General features: G+C 39.0%; 1 protein-coding gene across 1 annotated transcript in view; it reads left to right on the forward strand.

Annotated features, from left to right (window-relative positions):
* LOC124788079 (glutathione hydrolase-like YwrD proenzyme) overlaps window positions 1–19,646 on the forward strand; it is a 152,321-nt gene that overhangs the window by 58,998 nt on the left and 73,677 nt on the right. The window lies entirely within an intron of this gene.

Genomic DNA, 19,646 nt, shown 5'->3' on the forward strand with positions numbered 1-19,646 from the left:
GCTGCTATCATCAGAGCTTTGTCTATTAAGGCTGATTTTGTAACTTGGATAAATATTTTTTGTCATTGGGAAAAATTACAATTTTTGATGTTCCATTTAAAGTGACTGGAGGATAATTTATGTAGACTAAGAACAACAGTGGGCACAGTATCGATACAGGTGGGACTGCAAATGTTATGTTTCCCATTTTGAGGTTGGATTCAAACTTGTGACATAGTGTGTGAATGTTACCCATTGCTTTCTGTTAGGAAGAAAAGACTTCATACATACAAGAGAGGTATCATTAAATCATAGCACTGTAGTTTGTTATGTATATTTTTTTCATCCACATAATTAATTGCTTTGGCCAGGTCACTAAATATACCATCAGGATAATTTTTATTGTTTAGTACAAAAAAGACTTTATTTAGATCTTGTAATGCTTTTTTTGCTTTTTTTGGTGGAGAATTGTGAACTGTTTAGGAATAAAGGAGAGAAATCTCCAAAAGGCAGAAGTGCGGCATCATTGATAGGTACACAAACAAAAGGTAAAGAGCTTGGCTACCTTCCAGAATGCACCTCCTTTTCAAGCTTGTAGGAAAAACATGCACACAAACACACATACACTCACTCACTCATGCTCATAGCGACTGAGTACAATGTAGGGAGAGATAGGCATGTGCATGTGTCTGTGTGTGTGTGTGTGTGTGTGTGTGTGTGTGTGAGTGTGTGTTTGTATGCACATTTCTCCTACAAGCTTGATAAGGGAGTGCACTGTGAAAGCCAGCCAATCTCTTTATCTTTTGTTTGTGTACCTAGAGTTTATTCTAAATGAGTACAAAAATCTATGTTAGTATGTATACTGTTAGAACAGTATGCGATATAAATTTACATAATGATTGTATAAAATATCACATGTTCGATTTACGGGTTGGAATATGTAGTGCTTCGAGAATTTCAGAGTAAATTCTAGTACCACTCAGCTCTCCACCATTTCGAACACTCAATATTTTAGAGGTGAGTGGGAGAAATGAATATGCTGTACTGTGCATCAGCTATTTGTATGTGCAGGTCAAAGAACAGATACGAACAGCGGCAGACAAGTACCTGCTGTATGGTCCACAGAGTTTCCGTGTATAGGTTGATAAGAAAAGGAAATTTTATGTAGTATTCTGTGCTCTTTAGTGTCTGTGTTGATTGTTAAAAGACTAATGAACAATTGAATATAGATTTCTATGTTCATTCATGTATTGGATTCACTTGAGACTAGAGACTTTTAACTTACTTCATGTCTTGGCTGTGAACAAAGCAAGACACATGTATGACGTTCATAAATTATTTGGTTATCAAACCAAAGATTTTGAATATGTGTAAATGAGTCTAATGTTTAAAGAATAAGTTAGCTTGCCAAAGTTGTTGTCTGTGGAAGTTAAAAATGTAAAGTGATTGAACTGAAAAGTATTCTACGAGTACCCAAATTGTTTCAAGAATAGAGAAGTAGTTTAATAAATTCCTTTTACCAGCTATAGACTTCAGAGAAGAAGCTTTTGGGAGATTGACATAGCTGATTACCCAGAGAGGAGGATCGGCTACACACAAAAAATGAAGTCAAAACACAGATGTTATGTCTCTCTTAGGCTGTATGCATATAAAATTGTATGACGCACCCAATACCCTCAGCTGAAACTTATCAGATGGAGTCCACGGGCACAGAATAAATAAATAATAAAAAATAAATAAACATCTCTGTCTATGCAGCAAATAGTCAATTGGTCTATTGTTGTCCTCACAATCCCTCTGGGAGTGATAAATAGGGTATTACAGTAGATTCCTAGATTATCCACTTAATACTGATTCTTGAAACTTATTAAGTAGGCTTTCAACAGGATAACTTGCATCTAGCTTTAAGCAACAGCCAGTTCACATTTTTGAAGCAGTTTTTTCATGTTTCAGAAATCCTTCTTAAACATCTCAGTTTCCCTGACCTGTCACTTCCTAATACTGGTACAGTTCAAAGAGTCCATGGTATACTGTGCGCGGAAGCTGCCTGTCTGCTTATCACAATGGCTGCTTCGATGTGAATATAATGGAGCTATATCAACCAAGTCCACATTAGAGTATCAACAATATTATTAACAGGATAGGTTGCTCCTCATTTTAAAGCTAACACATTGCATTGCAGATAGGCACAATGAAAAGACTGTTCCACACTGAGTCTTTGATCAAAGCCTTCTTGATTCACACAAGCAAGCACACCTCATGCACACATGACTGCTCCCTCCATCTCCTGTGGCCATAACACAATGGTGCCATGTTGAGCAGAAGCAGCGGACTGTAATGGGGAGGGAAAGGGGGAGGGATAGCAGGGTATGGGTGGGTAGGAGTCAACACTGTCTGACAGAACCTACAGGAGCAAGAAGAGGGCCAGACAAGGCTGCCTGTTACAGTGTTGGAAGACTGCTGGGGAGGGAGGGAGGGGGGGGGGGGAGGAAATGGAGTAGAAAATAAGAGCAGCAAAGAGCAGAAAGGAGCTGTGGCATTGGCAGAGATAGTTGGTAGGAGGTGACAGGACAGAGGAGGTGGAAACTGTTAGGTAGAGGGTGGTAGGGACAATAGGTTACCTTAATTTGGGATGGGATAATTTCAACAGCAGAGAATGTTTCAACACCACTGGTCCTTCCCCTCTTTGTTGGTCTCCTTTTCTGCTCTCTGTCCCGTCTCTCTCCCTCCCTCCTCCACAGCCCCACAACACCATGCCAGGCAGCCTTCTCAGGCCCCCATCTAGTACCTGCAAGATCTAACTTGCAGTGCTGACTCCTCTCCCCACACCCATACTCTGCTATCCCTCCCCATTCTGCACTCCAGATGGCTGCTTCTGCTTGATATGGCACCACTGAATTCTGGCCTCAGTGGTCGGAGTGAGAAGTCATGTCTACATGAGTTGTGCTTGCTTGCGTGAATGTGTGTAGGTGTTTTCTTTTCTTTTCTGAAGAAACTTCTGGCCAAAAGATCAGTATATAATAGTCTTTTTGTTGTGCCTATTTGCAACTCAACATGTCATCTTGATAGTGAGTAGCAGTCTATCCTTTTCGTAATATTGTATGATGGAGCTGAGCTTCTTACAGACAGAACTGATATGCTGTTCTCATTTTATCAGTATTCATTATACACAGCAATACCTAAGAATCTAGAGGATTCTACTTCCTCCTGCCTTGTTTCATTTACCTCTTAGTCTCTATGCTCAGACTTCTCTTTGTTTTTGAACGCTATACACATTCTTTCCTCATATTTCTCACCACTTCATTTTCCATGAACCACTGGGCTGTGAAGTTTTGCAGAAATGGTCTTCTCTCAAGCTGTTCCACATTATGATCATTATTCAGTAGTCTCATGTCACCCACATAGAGTAATTTCTATGTTTTCTCTTTAGCACCTACCTCATTTAAAAACAGATAAAATAGGAATGGCCCTTTTACTGAACCCTGTGGCACTCTGTATTTGATGTCTTACCCTTAAGCTATCTCTATTATCATTCAATAACACAGGATATATTTCCAGATAGACTTAAATATGCTGCAGTAAAGCCCATCTTTAAAAACTGGAGATAATCAAACTGCCTCTAATTGCAGAACTATTTCATTTTTCAAAAATGTTTGAGAAAGTGCTCTACGACAGGTTACTGACTCTTTTGACATAACACAACTTGTCCAGTGCCTCTCAACTTTGGCTTTCATAAAGGATTCTCAGGCAAAAAATGTATGGAAAGTTCTCATTGAGAATTGCGAATTATTTAACAATATAGGAGGTGACTCGCTGAAAGGCAAACCCTCCCATCCACTTCACATCTCATAAAAGGTATAAAATGTTCTATAAAAACAGAAAATTATACACTACAATAACATAGTTGTTTAGTCATTCAGTTTATACTATACTTTTATGCATATATATAATCCTCTATTCATTTTATATCATATTGACATCACGCAGTTTAAATAGTACCATCATATTATACATTTCACTAATACAACATCCTATTTGTTTCATTTCATGTCTAGAGATCACAGTTCATTCATGATTCTCTTAAGTTTTCTACTTGACTGTCATTCTCCACCAAAAAAATATTACAAGATCTAAATAAAGTCTTTTTTGTACTAAACAATAAAAATTATCCTGATGGTATATTTAGTGACCTGGCCAAAGCAATTAATTATGTGGATCAAAAAAAAAAAAACTTAACAAACTACAGTGCTATGATTTAATGATACCTCTCTTGTATGTATGAAGTCTTTTCTTCCTAACAGAAAGCAATGGGTAACATTCACACACTATATCACAAGTTTGAATCCAACCTCAAAATGGGAAACATAACATTTGCAGTCCCACCTGTATCGATACTGTGCCCACTGTTGTTCTTAGTCTACATAAATTATCCTCCAGTCACTTTAAATGGAACATCAAAAATTGTAATTTTTCCCAATGACAAAAAATATTTATCCAAGTTACAAAATCAGCCTTAATAGACAAAGCTCTGATGATAGCAGCAGTAGAAGATATTAATGGTCATAGATTTGTTGACAGTAAACTGTCTTATACATATCTGTGCAGTGTACACTTTCAATATTCTTGTTATCTCTGAACTTTGAATAAATGAATGATGTATAGATGTGATTCGCAGTTTGTGATTGTAATAACATCAAGTTGATCACATATATTTCAAAAATGACACAACACATGTAAGTCATAGAGCAAGTTGACAAAGCAAGACAGTTTACTATTGGTATTTGACATCTGGATGGTGAGCAGAATGGACCATTAGATGCACTATCTCTCTTTGACACCATTGACACCATTCAAATCAACACTGAGTCCAAGTCTGGCAGCTGCTGGCTGCTTGGCTGATTAGGTGGCGCGGCTGCTGCATGGCTGGCAGGCAGCGCCGCATATAGAGGATGCACGTAACTGCGCGGCGGCACTTTGGAAGATTGGCGAGTCACAACAGTGATTACATGACGTAATTAATTATTGAATGTTTTATTGCATAAATTGTATTTTCACACATCTGATGATCCCGAGTGTCTGATGACACACCAGAACAACAGCATCACATGCCATAGAAATTAAATCATGGATTGGAGTGGTAAAATGTGTCTTACATAAGTTTTCTCACCAAACATAACATGCAGAACTACTCATGAATTACCATGCCATATAAACTACACCTACCATGGAAAACAATCAAACTGCTGACCAAATAGTTGAGATGTGTTCATCCAGGGCATCGTAATCATGTCCACCAGTGCAGAGAGTTCTCCAGAAGCACTGCTAACACAAATAGGTGAACTGTCTAAGCACATTGCAGCTCCCAAGAAATTTGGTGCTCTACATGTGTGTCATAATGTTGATGCCATTTCAGTAGAAACAAGTGTTCACCAACCAGGGAGAATATCTGTAGGATCACAAAAAACTTAGAGCTTCAGCTTAAAAGTGTAGACTACCATGCGATGAGGAAAACACCACCAGAAATTAATAATGGTGACTGCTGATTTCAAACCAGTCACCAAATGTTCATAACAGAGACTGATACAAGTGCTGATCTCTCAGTTCACCCTTTGTCTTGTCTTCCATGGTGAAATACTAAAAACAGTTATTTATGTGCTGCAAATGGATCTTCCATCAAGGCCTATGGCCACATCACATAACATCTAAACTTTGATCTGAGAACTATATTACAACAATGCGTACAATATAACTGGCAACCTCCACCTTTCATCAGTAAAAACATATCAACAACACAAGAAAATGGGACAATGTATGACTATGAATGCTACACGGCTTAGGCCTCAATCACAAATTTAGGCACACGCTTTGAGGTGGGTATTTCACACTTATGAGAGAACATAAAACATCTTCCAATCCCAGACAAGGCATCACGATGCCGGTTTTGGCATTTGGATATCACTGCACAGTTTACTGTTGGTATTTGACATCTGGATGGTGAGCAGAATGGACCATTAGATGCACTATCTCTCTTTGACACCATTGTAAAGGAACTTTATTTCACAGCACTCACCAATTCCCAGGAAGAATACAAGAATCTGCAAATGTTCCATGAAGCTTTGACAGACTTGAAGTTCCAATGTAATAAAATCTCATGCTGGAACATAGTGTTAGATTGTGATGTATCACTATCTCAAGCATGACCCTTTGTTACAGCAGATTTCTGCAAGCAAACCATTTTCTCTCTTTACAGCCTCTGTTATCCAGGAGTAAAAGTTACTGTATGGCTAGTGGAAAAGGCATTTGTTAGGCCAAATATTGCAAGGCTTCTGTCTGCTACTGGATGTGACAGTGTATCAGTTCAATTCTATAAAGAGTTTGCAAAAGAACTTGCTCCTCTTCTAGCAGCAGGGTACCGAATGTCTCTACAGAACAAAGGATTCCTAGTGATTGGAAGAAATCAGAGGTCATTCCTGTTTTCAAGAAGAGTCAAGAAGAGCACACCAAACTATTGGTCTATATTCCTGACTTCAGTGTGTTGTAGAATATTAGAACATGTTTTATGTTCATGTATTATGATATTTCTAGAGACTGAAAATCTCCTCTGTAGGAATCAACATGAGTTCTGAAAATAACTATCATGTGAAACCCAGCTCCCTCTGCTTGTTCACAAGACACAGAAAGCAGTAGAGACCAGCACCCAGGTAGATGCCATGTTCCTTGACTTTTGGAAGGCATGTGATACAGTTCCACACTACCATCTAATGAGCCAAATGTGAATGTATGAAATATCAGACCAACTGTGTGATTACATCAGATCATTTCCAGCAAGCAGAGCACAGCAGGTCATTCTGAACAGAGAGAGAAGTCCTCAGAAGTAAAAGTAGTTTCGGCCTTGCCCCAAGGAAGTATTATAGAGTCATTACTTTTCGCAATACATGTAAATGATGTAGTATAATGTCAGAAGTACCAGGAGAGTTTTTGTGGATTATGCTGTTTATACCAAGAAGTCACAATGATGGAAAATAATTGTAGAGAAATTTAGGAGGACCTGCGGAGGATCAACAGTTGGTGCACAGACTGGCAATTGAGCCTCAACATATATATGTAAACAAAGATGATGTAACTAACCAAACAAAAGCGCTGGCATGTTGATAGACACACAAACATACACACAAAATTCAAGCTTTCGCAACCAACAGTTGCTTCATCAGGAAAGAGGGAAGGAGAGGGAAAGACGAAAGGATGTGTGTATTAAGGGAGAGGGTAAGAAGTCATTCCAATCCCGGAGCGGAAAGACTTAGCTTAGGGGGAAAAAAGGACAGGTATACACTCGCACACACACATACATACATCCGAACGTACACAGACGCAAGCGGACATTTCTAAAGGCAAAGAGTTTGGGCAGAGATGTCAGTCGAGAAGGAAGTACAGAGGCAAAGATGTTGTTGAATGACAGGTGAGGTATGAGTGGCAGCAACTTGAAATTAAGGGAGGTTGAGGCCTGGTGGGTAATGAGAAGAGAGGATATACTGAAGGGCAAGTTCCCATCTCTGGAGTTCTGAAAGGTTGGTGTTAGTGGAAAGTATCCAGATAACCCGGACGGTGTAACACTGTGCCAAGATGTGCTGGCCGTGCACCAAGGCATGTTTAGCCACAGGGTGATCCTCATTACCAACAAACAATGTCTGCCTGTGTCCATTCATGTGAATGGACAGTTTGTTGCTGGTCATTCCCACATAGAAAGCTTCACAGTGTAGGTAGGTCAGTTGGTAAATCTCGTGGGTGCTTTCACACATGGCTCTGCCTTTGATCGTGTACACCTTCCGAGTTACAGGACTGGAGTAGGTGGTGGTGGGAAGGTGCACGGGACAGGTTTTACACCGGGGGCAGTTACAAGGGTAGGAGTCAGAGGGTAGGGAAGGTGGTTTGGGGATTTCATAGGGATGAACCAAGAGGTTACGAAGGTTAGGTGGATGGCGGAAAGACACTCTTAGTGGAGTGGGGAGGATTTCATGAAGGTTGGATCTCATTTCAGGGCAAGATTTGAGGAAGTTGGCCTGTTGGAGAGCCACATTCAAAGTCTGATCCAGTCCCAGAAAGTATCCTGTCACAAGTGGGGCACTTTTGGGGTTATTCTGTGGGAGGTTCTGGGTTTGAGGGGACGACGAAGTGGCTCTGGTAATTTGCTGCTGCACCAGGTTAGGAGGGTAGTTGCTGGATGCGAAAGATGTTCTCAGGTTGTTGGTGTAATGGTTCAGGGATTCCGAAGTGGAGTAGATTCGTTTGCCATGAAGACCTAGGCTGTAGGGAAGTGACCGTTTGATGTGGAATGGGTGGCAGCTGTCATAATGGAGGTACTGTTGCTTGTTGGTGGGTTTGATGTGGACAGATGTGTGAAGCTGACCACTGGACAGATGGAGGTCAACGTCAAGGAAAGTGGCATGGGATTTGGAGTAGGACCAGGTGAATCTGATGGAACCAAAGGAGTTGAGGTTGGAGACCAAGAAGGCTTCCTCTAAGCAACCCATAATTAGGTAGGCGTAAGAGGGGGCCATCCTGGTACCCATGGCTGTTCCCTTTAATTGTTGGTATGTCTGGCCTTCAAAAGTGAGATAGTTGTGAGTCAGGATGAAGCTGGCTAAGGTAATGAGGAAAGAGGTTTTAGGTAGGGTGGCAGGTGATCGGCGTGGAAGGAAGTGCTCCATTGCAGCGAGGCCCTGGACGTGTGAAATGGCTAAACATGCCTTGGTGCACGGCCAGCACATCTTGGCACAGTGTTACACCATCCGGGTTATCTGGATACTTCCCACTAACACCAACCTGTCAGAACTCCGGAGATGGGAACTTGCCCTTCAGTATATCCTCTCTTCTCATTACCCACCAGGCCTCAACCTCCGCTAATTTCAAGTTGCTGTCGCTCATACCTCACCTGTCATTCAACAACATCTTTGCCTCTGTACTTCCTCCTCGACTGACATCTCTGCCCAAACTCTTTGCCTTTACAAATGTCTGCTTGTGTCTGTGTACGTGCAGATGGATATGTGTGTGTGTGCGAGTGTATACCTGTCCTTTTTTCCCCCTAAGCTAAGTCTTTCCGGTCCTGGGATTGGAATGACTCCTTACCCTCTCCCATAAAACCCACATCCTATCGTCTTTCCCTCTCCTTCCCTCTTTCCTGATGAAGCAACCATTGGTTGCGAAAGCTTGAATTTGGTGTGTATGTTTGTGTTTGTTTGTGTCTATCATCATGCCAGTGCTTTCGTTTGGTTAGTTACATCATCTTTGTTTTTAGATATATTTTTCCCACATGGAATGTTTCCCTCTATTATATATTGAGTATATAGACAGAAATACCCTTTACTGTATGATTACACAATTGCAGAACAATCATTGGAACTAGTTACCAGACTTGCCAACATATGACATGCGCTGGCAAAATAGATGCTGTTATAACTTCAAGTTGAACAAATATATTTCAAGGAAGATGCAATACATGAAAGTCACAGATCAAGTAAACAGAGTAAGATGTGTGTACACTTTAACAGTAAAATCATAAGTGAGTCCGAGTCTAGTGGCCACTGGCTGGCTGGCCCCTTCGGTGGTGCTGCTGCTGCATGGCTGACAGACTGCGCCGCATGTAGATGCGCGTAACTGCGCGGCGGCACTTTGAAAGATCGGCAAGTCACAATAGATGCACCCCACTTTTAAGACTTTTTTTTCTGAAGAATGGCTGAAGTAAACTAGTTGGCACTATTGGAATTACAACTAACTGATTCTCCAGTTCATTCAGTCTATTTCCAATGTCTTCCATTATGTGAGAATGAAAACGAGCCCATACTAACTGCACCGGCTTCTTCAGTAGGCCACCAGGTGTCCTAGACCACAGTTTATGTATCCAAAACTTCATTCCTGCTCCTTCCATAAAGCCTTTATTGTGTACATGAACAAATACTCCTGTCAGCAATTGTTCCTTAGGAAGTGTCTTTCTTTTAAAATTTAAAAGTGGCAGCAATTTTGTCACCTCAGCACAGCAGGATAAAATGAATGTGTAATGACTCTCTTTGTGCCCTGAAGTTTTAAGTATGATAGCTTTCATGCCCTTGGAATCCATAATTCTGCTAGAAGGTACATCAAAGGTAGTATCATCCATTCTCCAGTTTGTTAACGTTCAAACTTTTGACTTTTCCTTGCATTAATGACAAACTGATGACATTCAACAATTTGTTCTTTGTGCTCAGCTGGGGTCTTCTGTGATATTTTTATCTTGGTCCACATATGAAGCTGATTCCTCTTCATAAATCTCGAACACCATGAAATTGATACAGTAAAGTCAGTGATCCCTTTGTTGGTGGATACTGCTTTCGGTAGCTGTACGATCACTTTCGTAGAAACTGAAATTGCTGTTTGTCTGTTCAGAATCCACATATTGAGTTCTAATTCACATTTTTCACATTTTAAAGTTCCAATTCTCAGATTATGTTTACTCTAAGGTACTTTCCTTAGAACATATTCCTCATTTCACAAATTTCCTATAATTTTTTCAGTTGTAAGTGGCCCAAAATGCCTTTCTGCAGCCCCGTTTCTCTGCTTTCTAAAATAAGAAGTCACTTGCAGCTTAAATATAATAGCATAGTAATTCCATTTTTCAACTATAGTTTGCAAATAAAACCACAATACATGTATAACACAAGCGAATCTCCAGGTTGATCACCGAACAACTGAAGCTTGAACAAACAATATAGAAACTGTTAATGATAGTGCATGTGCATCCACTGAACTCTATAAAACTGGAATGCTCAAAATCTGCAAGGAAGCACCTAATGAATTCCTTCAAGCTAAAACATACCAATTTGGTACAAATGGAGCTTATAGGTCCTTAACTTAATACCAGTGTATAAGATGCATCCATTTTTGGGCTTATTTTCAAAGGGAAAAAAGGGTATCTTGTATGCCAGCAAATACAGTATTTCCATAAAATATCTATGAATATCTGTATACCAGTACTTGAATATTGCTTGTCAATTTGGAATCAGTACCAGATACCAATGACAGAGGAAATGGAGAATATCGAAAGAAGAGCAGCATATTTCATTACAGGTTCATTTAGTAAGTGCAAAAAGCCCTGAAGATGCTCAACCAATCCCAGTGGAAGACATTGCAAGAGAGGCATTGTACACCATAGTGAGATCAACTGTTAAAGTTTTGAGAGTGTACATTCCTAGAAGAACCAAGTAATACATTGCATGCTCTTAAGTATGTCCCATGAAAGGACCATGAACATAACATTAGAGAAATTCAAGTCCACAGGCTGGCTTATCGGCAATTGTGCTTCCCGTGATACATACAAGACTGGAACAGCAACAGAGGGATGTGACACTGGTACACAAATTACTCTACACCACACACCAAATGTGGCTTGTGGATTACAGGTGTGGACACAGATGGAGGTCTCTGCCACAGCAATGCTTATCAGTGCAACAAAATAACAGTATGTTACAGCTCCCCTTCATACTTTCATTCACCAAATCAGCAATTTTAACATCTCCACATCAACATTATTGTACTTTTACCATTGTTTGAAAGATATTACCACTGCCTGGCAGCAACTGACCATTTCTCTATCCAGTGAAAGAGGCAACAGCAGTCACAACTTTCTTTGATGACTGGATTGCATGATTTGGCAGTCCCCTGTATATCACTATTGATCAAGGCAAACATTTCAAGTCATACCTCTTCAAAGCATTTTCACCATTGCTTGTCATGGACTGGATTGGACCTGTGCCTGGCACCCTGCCACTAATCGTCTCATAGAATGGGTACATCGACAATTAAAGGCCTCACTAAGATGCCAACCCATAGAGCATTTGACTGAAAGCTTCCTTATTGACTTACTAATTCTCCAAGCACCTTTCAAAGAAGATCTCAACATAGTAGCAACTGAATTAGTGTATGGACAGACAAATTTACTGCCTGGAGGATTCTTCAGTAACGTATCAAACAACGTTATCGAAGCCTCAGACTTTGTACAACATCTACTCTCACAGACTTAGCAGACCCATCCACTGTTTCAGATGAACACTCTATCCCACAACCATTCATTTTCTATGAGAGTTACAGTCCACCAAACAGGTTTTCATTTGATACAACACTATTCAAAAACTTCTCCAATCACTGTATGATGGCTCATACTCAGTACTAGTAAGCCATAACAGAACATTCGAAATTGACATCAACGGCTCTTTCACCATGATATCCATTGTCAAACTTAAGCCATTCTTTATCCCAGCTGAAAATCACAATTGCTCAGGGACAACTGTTAATATTGAGATGCTACCTATGTGCTATTCCATGAGGACACATGGTGCACACATTCATCCACCACCACGGGCTGTGCTTTCAAGTAAACCTCCAGCTACAAGTCATTCTGGGAACAATGTACACTTCAACCTCAAATATTTTTGGTACTAGTGGGGCAGTGATGTGGACAGTAAATTATCTTATATATTTTATATGTAGTGTAGATTGTTTAATTATTTGTATCATCTCTAAACAAATGAATGATATGTATATTTTCTTTACAATTTACAATTATGTGATTTAACTATTAGGCTACTGGTATACGTTTTGTTCAATAAACTTTATCTTCACATGACACACTAAATGGGGCAGTGTGTGCAAAATTATTTGGAACCAGTTAGATAACAGATTAAAATATTTTGCTTCTATGGGGATCCACAGTCTTTAATGGTTTAATAAAAGATTACACTGTCTGTTCTAGGCTGTATTGTGCTTTATTGAAATTGTGCATTTATTTGACAATGGCTCGTAACCAAAATTAGCTAATAACACATTTTTAATAAAGCAAATTACAGCCTACAATGAACAGTGTATTCTTTTATTAGATTAAAATACAGTTTCTGTAGTTCAAGCCCAAATAAAGAACATTTTGAACTAGACACAAATCCTAGGCATGACTGTTTTTAGTAAACTGAGAATGGAAAAATGCAGTAAATTTCACTGTGTAACTAAAAAATGTAAATTACATAAGTTGTACTTTTGTACTGCCACAAAGCATTATGGTATAGATTAATGGGATAAATAAGTTATGAAAATAAAATCTTTAAACTTAAAAAATCAGCAGTCAGAATAAGCCTTATGTAAGATGAAAAGACAATTACAAGACACTACTCAAAAAATTATAAAACATTTTATATACATATAAAACCACTCTTTGCTGAGAAAAAAAGGTGAGAAAAAAGAAAACATGAACAAATTCATCTACACCATACTACAGCTTACAATACTAAATTAATAATAACTCAGTACAATATGGTGCAGATTTTTTTTTAAATAGAAAAAAAAGGAATCAAGTGGATATGGTAATAAAAGTGTGCAGCATTTCACTTATTCATATTTCTAAAGTCAGTTTGAAAAACAAAAGTAAACAAACGGTGAAACTGTTTCTTGTAGAAAGACTTTTCTATTCAATGTGTATGGAATACATATGTGCACATGTAGACCGTATAGTAGATTTTAAAATGTGTGAAATGCTGTATTCAAACATGTTGATTTTATAAAATGTAATTTTAAGGGAACAATTGGCAGGAATGGAGGAAAGAAATACAGTAGAAGAAGAATGGGTAGCTTTGACGAATGAAATAGTGAAGGCAGCAGAGGATCAAGTAGGTAAAAAGACGAGGGCTAGTAGAAATCCTTGGGTAACAGAAGAGGTACTGAATTTAATTGATGAAAGGAGAAAATACAAAAATGCAGTAAGTGAAGCAGACAAAAAGGAATACAAATGTCTCAAAAATGAGATCGACAGGAAGTGCAAAATGGCTAGGGATGGCCAGAGGACAAATGTAAGGATGTAGAGGCTTATCTCACTAGGGGTAAGATAGATACTGCTCACAGGAAAATTAAAGAAACCTTTGGAGAAAATAGAACAACTTGCATGAACATAAAGAGCTCAGATGGAAACCCATTTCTAAGCAAAGAAGGGAAAGCACAAAGGTGGAAGGAGTATATAGAGGGTCTATACAAGGGTAATGTTATTGAGGACAATAATATGGAAATGGAAGAGGATGTAGATGAAGATGAAATGGGAGATATGATATTGCATGAAGAGTTTGACAGAGCACTGAAAGACCTGAGTCAAAACAAGGCCCTGGGAGTGGACATCATTCCATTAGAACTACTGATAGCCTTGGGAGAGCCAGTCCTGACAAAACTCTACCATCTGGCGAGCAAGATGTATGAGACAGGCTAAATTCCCTCAGACTTCAAGAAGAATATAATAATTCCAATCCCAAAGAAAGCAGGTGTTGACAGATGTGAAAATTACTGAACTATCAGTTTAATAAGTCACGGCTGCAAAATACTAATGCGAATTCCTTACAGATGAATGGAAAAACTGGTAGATGCCGACCTCGGGGAAGAACAGTTTGGATTCGGTAGAAATGTTGGAACACATGAGGCAATACTGATCCTACGACTTGTCTTAGAAGAAAGATTAAGAAAAGGCAAACCTACATTTCTAGCATTTGTAGACTTAGGAAAAGCTTTTGACAATGTTGACTGGAACACTCTCTTTCAAATTCTGAAGGTGGCAGAGGTAAAATACAGAGAACGAAAGGCTATTTACAATTTGTACAGAAACCAGACGGCAGTTATAAGAGTCGAGGGACATGAAAGGGAAGCAGTGGTTGGGAAGAGAGTGAGACAGGGTTGTAGCCTCTCCCCGATGCTATTCAATCTGGATATTGAGCAAGCAGTAAAGGAAACAAAAGAAAAATTTGGAGTAGGAATTAAAATCCATGGAGAAGAAATAAGAACTTTGTGGTTCGCCGATGACATTGTATTTGTGTCAGAGACAGCAAAGGGCCTGGAAGAGCAGCTGAACGGAATAGACATGGCCTTGAAAGGAGGATATAAGATGAACATCAACAAAAGCAAAATGAGAATAATGGAATTTAATCGAATTAAAATGGGTGATGCTGAGGGAATGAGATTAGGAAATGAGGCACTTAAAGTAGTAACGGAGTTTTGCTATTTGGGGAGCAAAATAACTGATAATGTTCAAAGTAGAGAGGAAATAAAATGTAGACTGGCAATGGCAAGGAAAGCTTTTCTGAAGAAGAGAAATTTGTTAACATCGAGTATTGATTTAAGTGTCAGGAAGTCATTTCTGAAAGTATTTGTATGGAGTGTAGCCATGTATGGAAGTGAAACATGGATGATAAATAGTTTAGACAAGAAGAGAATAGAAGCTATCGAAATGTGGTGCTACAGAAGAATGCTGAAGATTAGATGGGTAGATCACATAACTAATGAGGAGGTATTGAATAGAATTGGGGAGAAGAGGAGTTTGTGGCACAACTTGACTAGAAGAAGGGATTGGTTGGTAGGACATGTTCTGAGGCATCAAGGGATCACCAATTTAGTATTGGAGGGCAGCGTGGAGGGTAAAAATCATAGAGGGAGACCAAGAGAGGAATTCACTAAGCAGATTCAGAAGGATGTAGGCTGCAGTAGGTACTGGGAGATGAAGAAGCTTGCACAGGATAGAGTAGCATGGAGAGCTACATCAAACCAGTCTCAGGACTGAAGACCACAACAAAAACAACCTTTATTATTATAAATGTGCTGTTTGAAGATTTCTCAATGTATTCACTGGTTGAAGGATAGTCAAGTGTAAGACCAGAAGCTGTCATAGAAACTGAACAAGGTAACTAACATCATTTTCAGGAGCAACTGCAGGGAGCTGCAGGGGAAAGCTATTTTATAAACTAGATTGCTAGAAAGAATAGGTGCCAGGAAGAGTGGAAGACTTTACCATCATCACAGGGAGGGGCTGTTGAATTTCAAGATGCCATGCAGGAGACCCATCAGTGTGCAGTGCAGACACCACAGCCACAAGCTGTAGACCCCAGAATATGTGCTTGGGCAAGTTGTCGATGTCCAGCTCAGTTGTCCTGGCTTTGAGCCTCATTGGTTGTTCTCACTAGATTCCTTTCTCTGTTTCCCAATCTATTCTGAGTGTAAATTCTGTACCTACATTGATTAACTCCTGTAATATGTGCTGTCATTCAGAGGTCATGTTGTCACATAGAAGATGGCAACATGGATCAACATTAGCATGCAGAAGCTCCTCAGTTTGTGACTTCATCTGAAGGAGTCAACATTATAGTACAGGACCAATGTGATAGTTAAGGTTTCTGATGGACTTGTTCATTTAAATGTGAAAGAATGTACTGCAAGTGATCAGTTTGTTAATGTGTGCATGAAGTGATGCATTAAAGTCAATAACAGCTATAACTTATCAAGCAATCCTGCAGCAAATAAGGGTGTCAAAGTTAAGTAAATATGTTACTCATTTGTGTAATAAAGTGGACAAGATTTCATGTCTTCTAGTTTAATGTGTGACCTCACTGAGCAGTAAAAGAACACACAGCTGTGGCAAGATGATTGTAGTTTTGTGTGGTCTCAACATAATATATGTATTTTGACAACTCATTAAATTAGAAATTTGAATACACAGTACTAGTATTACTGTTCCACAATAATACTATATATTCAAGTTTTTAATATGTCTTTGCTCCTCTAACAAGCAAAGGAATATTCCACAAACTTCTTAAATGATGAAGTCTTTATAATTTGAGGTGAAATATAGAATCTTGTTCTCTCTACAATTCATGCCATCAGTCATAGTTATCTAAACAGTGGTCAGAAACAGCAGATTTTTCTGACTGGCACAGTGTGTCCTGATGTCTATGTTTCTGAAACCTATCTTTAATAATGTGACACATCTGCCCAATGTATGATTTCCCATGCTGACAAGAGATTTTCGTCATGTCCTGGTCATATGTAAAGGCTGTCAATGGCACCAATGTTAATGTCTAGACACTCGTGGGTGGCATGGGAACCAAAATTGAGGGTAGCAAAGATAAAGCAGAAATGCTGAACTCTGGTTTCAATACCTTCACGGAGGAAGATACAGAAGTAATGCCTGAGTTTAATTCTCACATCACCACAATGACGAATGTAGCTCCAGTGGCATTAAGAAGCAGTTGAAGTCACTAAAACTAAATAAGGCACCAGGGCCTGATGGCATTTGTGGAAGATTACATGCAGAATTTGCAGCTGAGTAAATTCTTTAAACAAAAAAACTGTACCCTGTGGTTGGAAGGTAGCACAAGCCACAGTGGGCTACAAGAAGGATGGCTAGAGTTTACCCATACTTTTTGACAGGCCTTTGCTGTAGAACCTTAGAACACATGCTGAGCCCTAACACAATGAGATATCTCAAAAAAGAATGACCTCTTCAAATCCAAGAAGAATGGCTTCTGGAAACATCAGTCATGCAAAACCCAACTCACACTTCTCTCTTATGACATCCTGAAAATCGTGGATCAAGGCAATCAGATGGACACAATACTTGTTGACTTTCAAGAAATATTTTAAATTAGTATCCAAAAACAATTATTAATAAAATTATGATCATATGAGTATCAAACAAAATCTGAGACTGAACAGAGAGTTTCATTCTAAGGAAGGATGCAGCATGTTTTCTTCAATGGAGAGTCATCAACAGAAGTAGAAGAAACTTCAAACTTGCCCAAGGGTAGTCAAGATGACGCCAGGTGAAACCTCCTCATGTAATGATGTTTCAGTTACTATAAAATGTAATAATTATGTGTGTAAAATTTGTGTAAAAAAGGTTCAGCAAGGTATCTTGTGTGTCGAGTGCAAGTCGTTGTACCATGATAAAGCGTAAAAGTGAATCTGAAGTATATAAAAGAGGATCATGACCTAGACAAGACATCAGTGTTTAACAAGTCCCGTGAAAAATGAAATACTGAATACACTAAAATCAAAAGAAACAATAGTAAGGGTTCATACAAACGATTTAGTGACTATAATCACAAGATACCAAAAATGCCAGAAGAAATCTCAAGAACTGGAAATAAAATACCAAGGATTGGAGCAAAATCATCGCCTAGCACAAGATGTTGCTGTAAATGGTCTTTCTATGCAGGAAATGTGGCATGTGCTGACTAAAGCATGTAAACAAACAGTAAGTACAGCTCCAGTGATGCCACTATCAAATACGGTAAATACTTGGTTCTAGATTAAGACTGTAATAAAACAGTAAATACAGATGAACCAAAAGCAGTGACAAAATGTCCAATAAAGTGTACAGTCAACAAAATTTGTGCAACCAACAAAACAGGGAACTACAAAAAACAAGTCTTTTTACTTGGTGACAGTCACACCAAGAGAAACGCTGAGAAAATGAATGAATACAGTTCATCATTTATGGCCACAGGAATGACTAAGCCGAGCACACTTTGACCAAGATAATGAAAATTGCAATTCACTAAATGAGTTATCTAAGAATGCCACGGTCATAATCATGGGTGGAAGCAAAGATGTGTACCGAAAAACGGTAAATTTGCCACACAATGTCTAGAAACAACACTACTGAACCTCAGAGTGACAAACATGCCTCACAGGCATGACCTGCAGGACAACTCAATCGTAAATTTGGAGGTTACAAAAATAAACAGACAATTTCATAAAATAGGCAAGTATTATGAAAACATAACATTCTTTGAGCTTCCCATCTCAAAAGATCTGTTCATGAAACATGGTCAACACTGTAACAGCACTGGGAAGTCATGCATCGGCAAAATGCTGACAAAACTAATACAGAAAGACGACCACACTGCAAGAAATACAATTGTTATACTGCCAGCTTTGATCAAGGAAATATGAAAATACCATAACAGCTCCATAACAAGAAAGTCAGTTGCACCCACAGCATCGGCGCAGCCAGGATAATCACTTGAACAAGAAGAGGCAACACCAGAATCATCTTCAGCAAAAACAGCAAGAAAATGTGAGGATCCAATGGAAGAAACTGTGACCAGTGCATCAATCTGTAGGATAACTGTAACACTTCATCACCAAAAAGATTTTTTAGACCAAGGCAAGAGAAACGTAAAGTTTACAAGGTAAACATTGCTCAGTGCTTTTCAGTCTTCCACCAAAATATGCAGTGCATAAGAAACAAAGTGCAAAAATTAGAAGTGGAACTGCAGTCTATTGACAGCTCACTTGTTTGTATAAGAGAACATTTGTGTAACGGTTCAGAATTAACAAATGTAGCACTAAACTCTTACAGTCTAGGCAGTCATTACTGTAGAAGCACTATGAAATGTGGTGGATCATGCATGTATGTGAAGGAGGGGATTATGTGTAAGATTAGAAACAATGTTATGGCGTTAAGTGAGGATAAACACACAGAAATATCAGCTTTAAAGATAAAAATCCTAGATGTATTCCAAAGACTAACTGTGCTATGTATTTATCATGCTCCCAGTGGTGACATGGACACATTCACTACAAAGTTAACCCAAGCATTACAAATGGTCTCCAGCCCCAAAGGCAAAATCATCATTTGTGGAGATCTAAACATTAACATGATGAACCCAGATATGTCATGCAACAGTTTTCTGAGCATTATGTACACCTATGGTATACCACCATTAATTAACACTGCCACTAGGATAACCAAACATTCAGCATCAAGTATTGACCATATGCTAATGGACATAGAGAAAGATAGGTGTGACATTGTCATAGATGACCTTGGCATCTTAGAC

This window comes from Schistocerca piceifrons, chromosome 3 (assembly GCF_021461385.2).
Source record: "Schistocerca piceifrons isolate TAMUIC-IGC-003096 chromosome 3, iqSchPice1.1, whole genome shotgun sequence".
NCBI lineage: Eukaryota > Metazoa > Arthropoda > Insecta > Orthoptera > Acrididae > Schistocerca > Schistocerca piceifrons.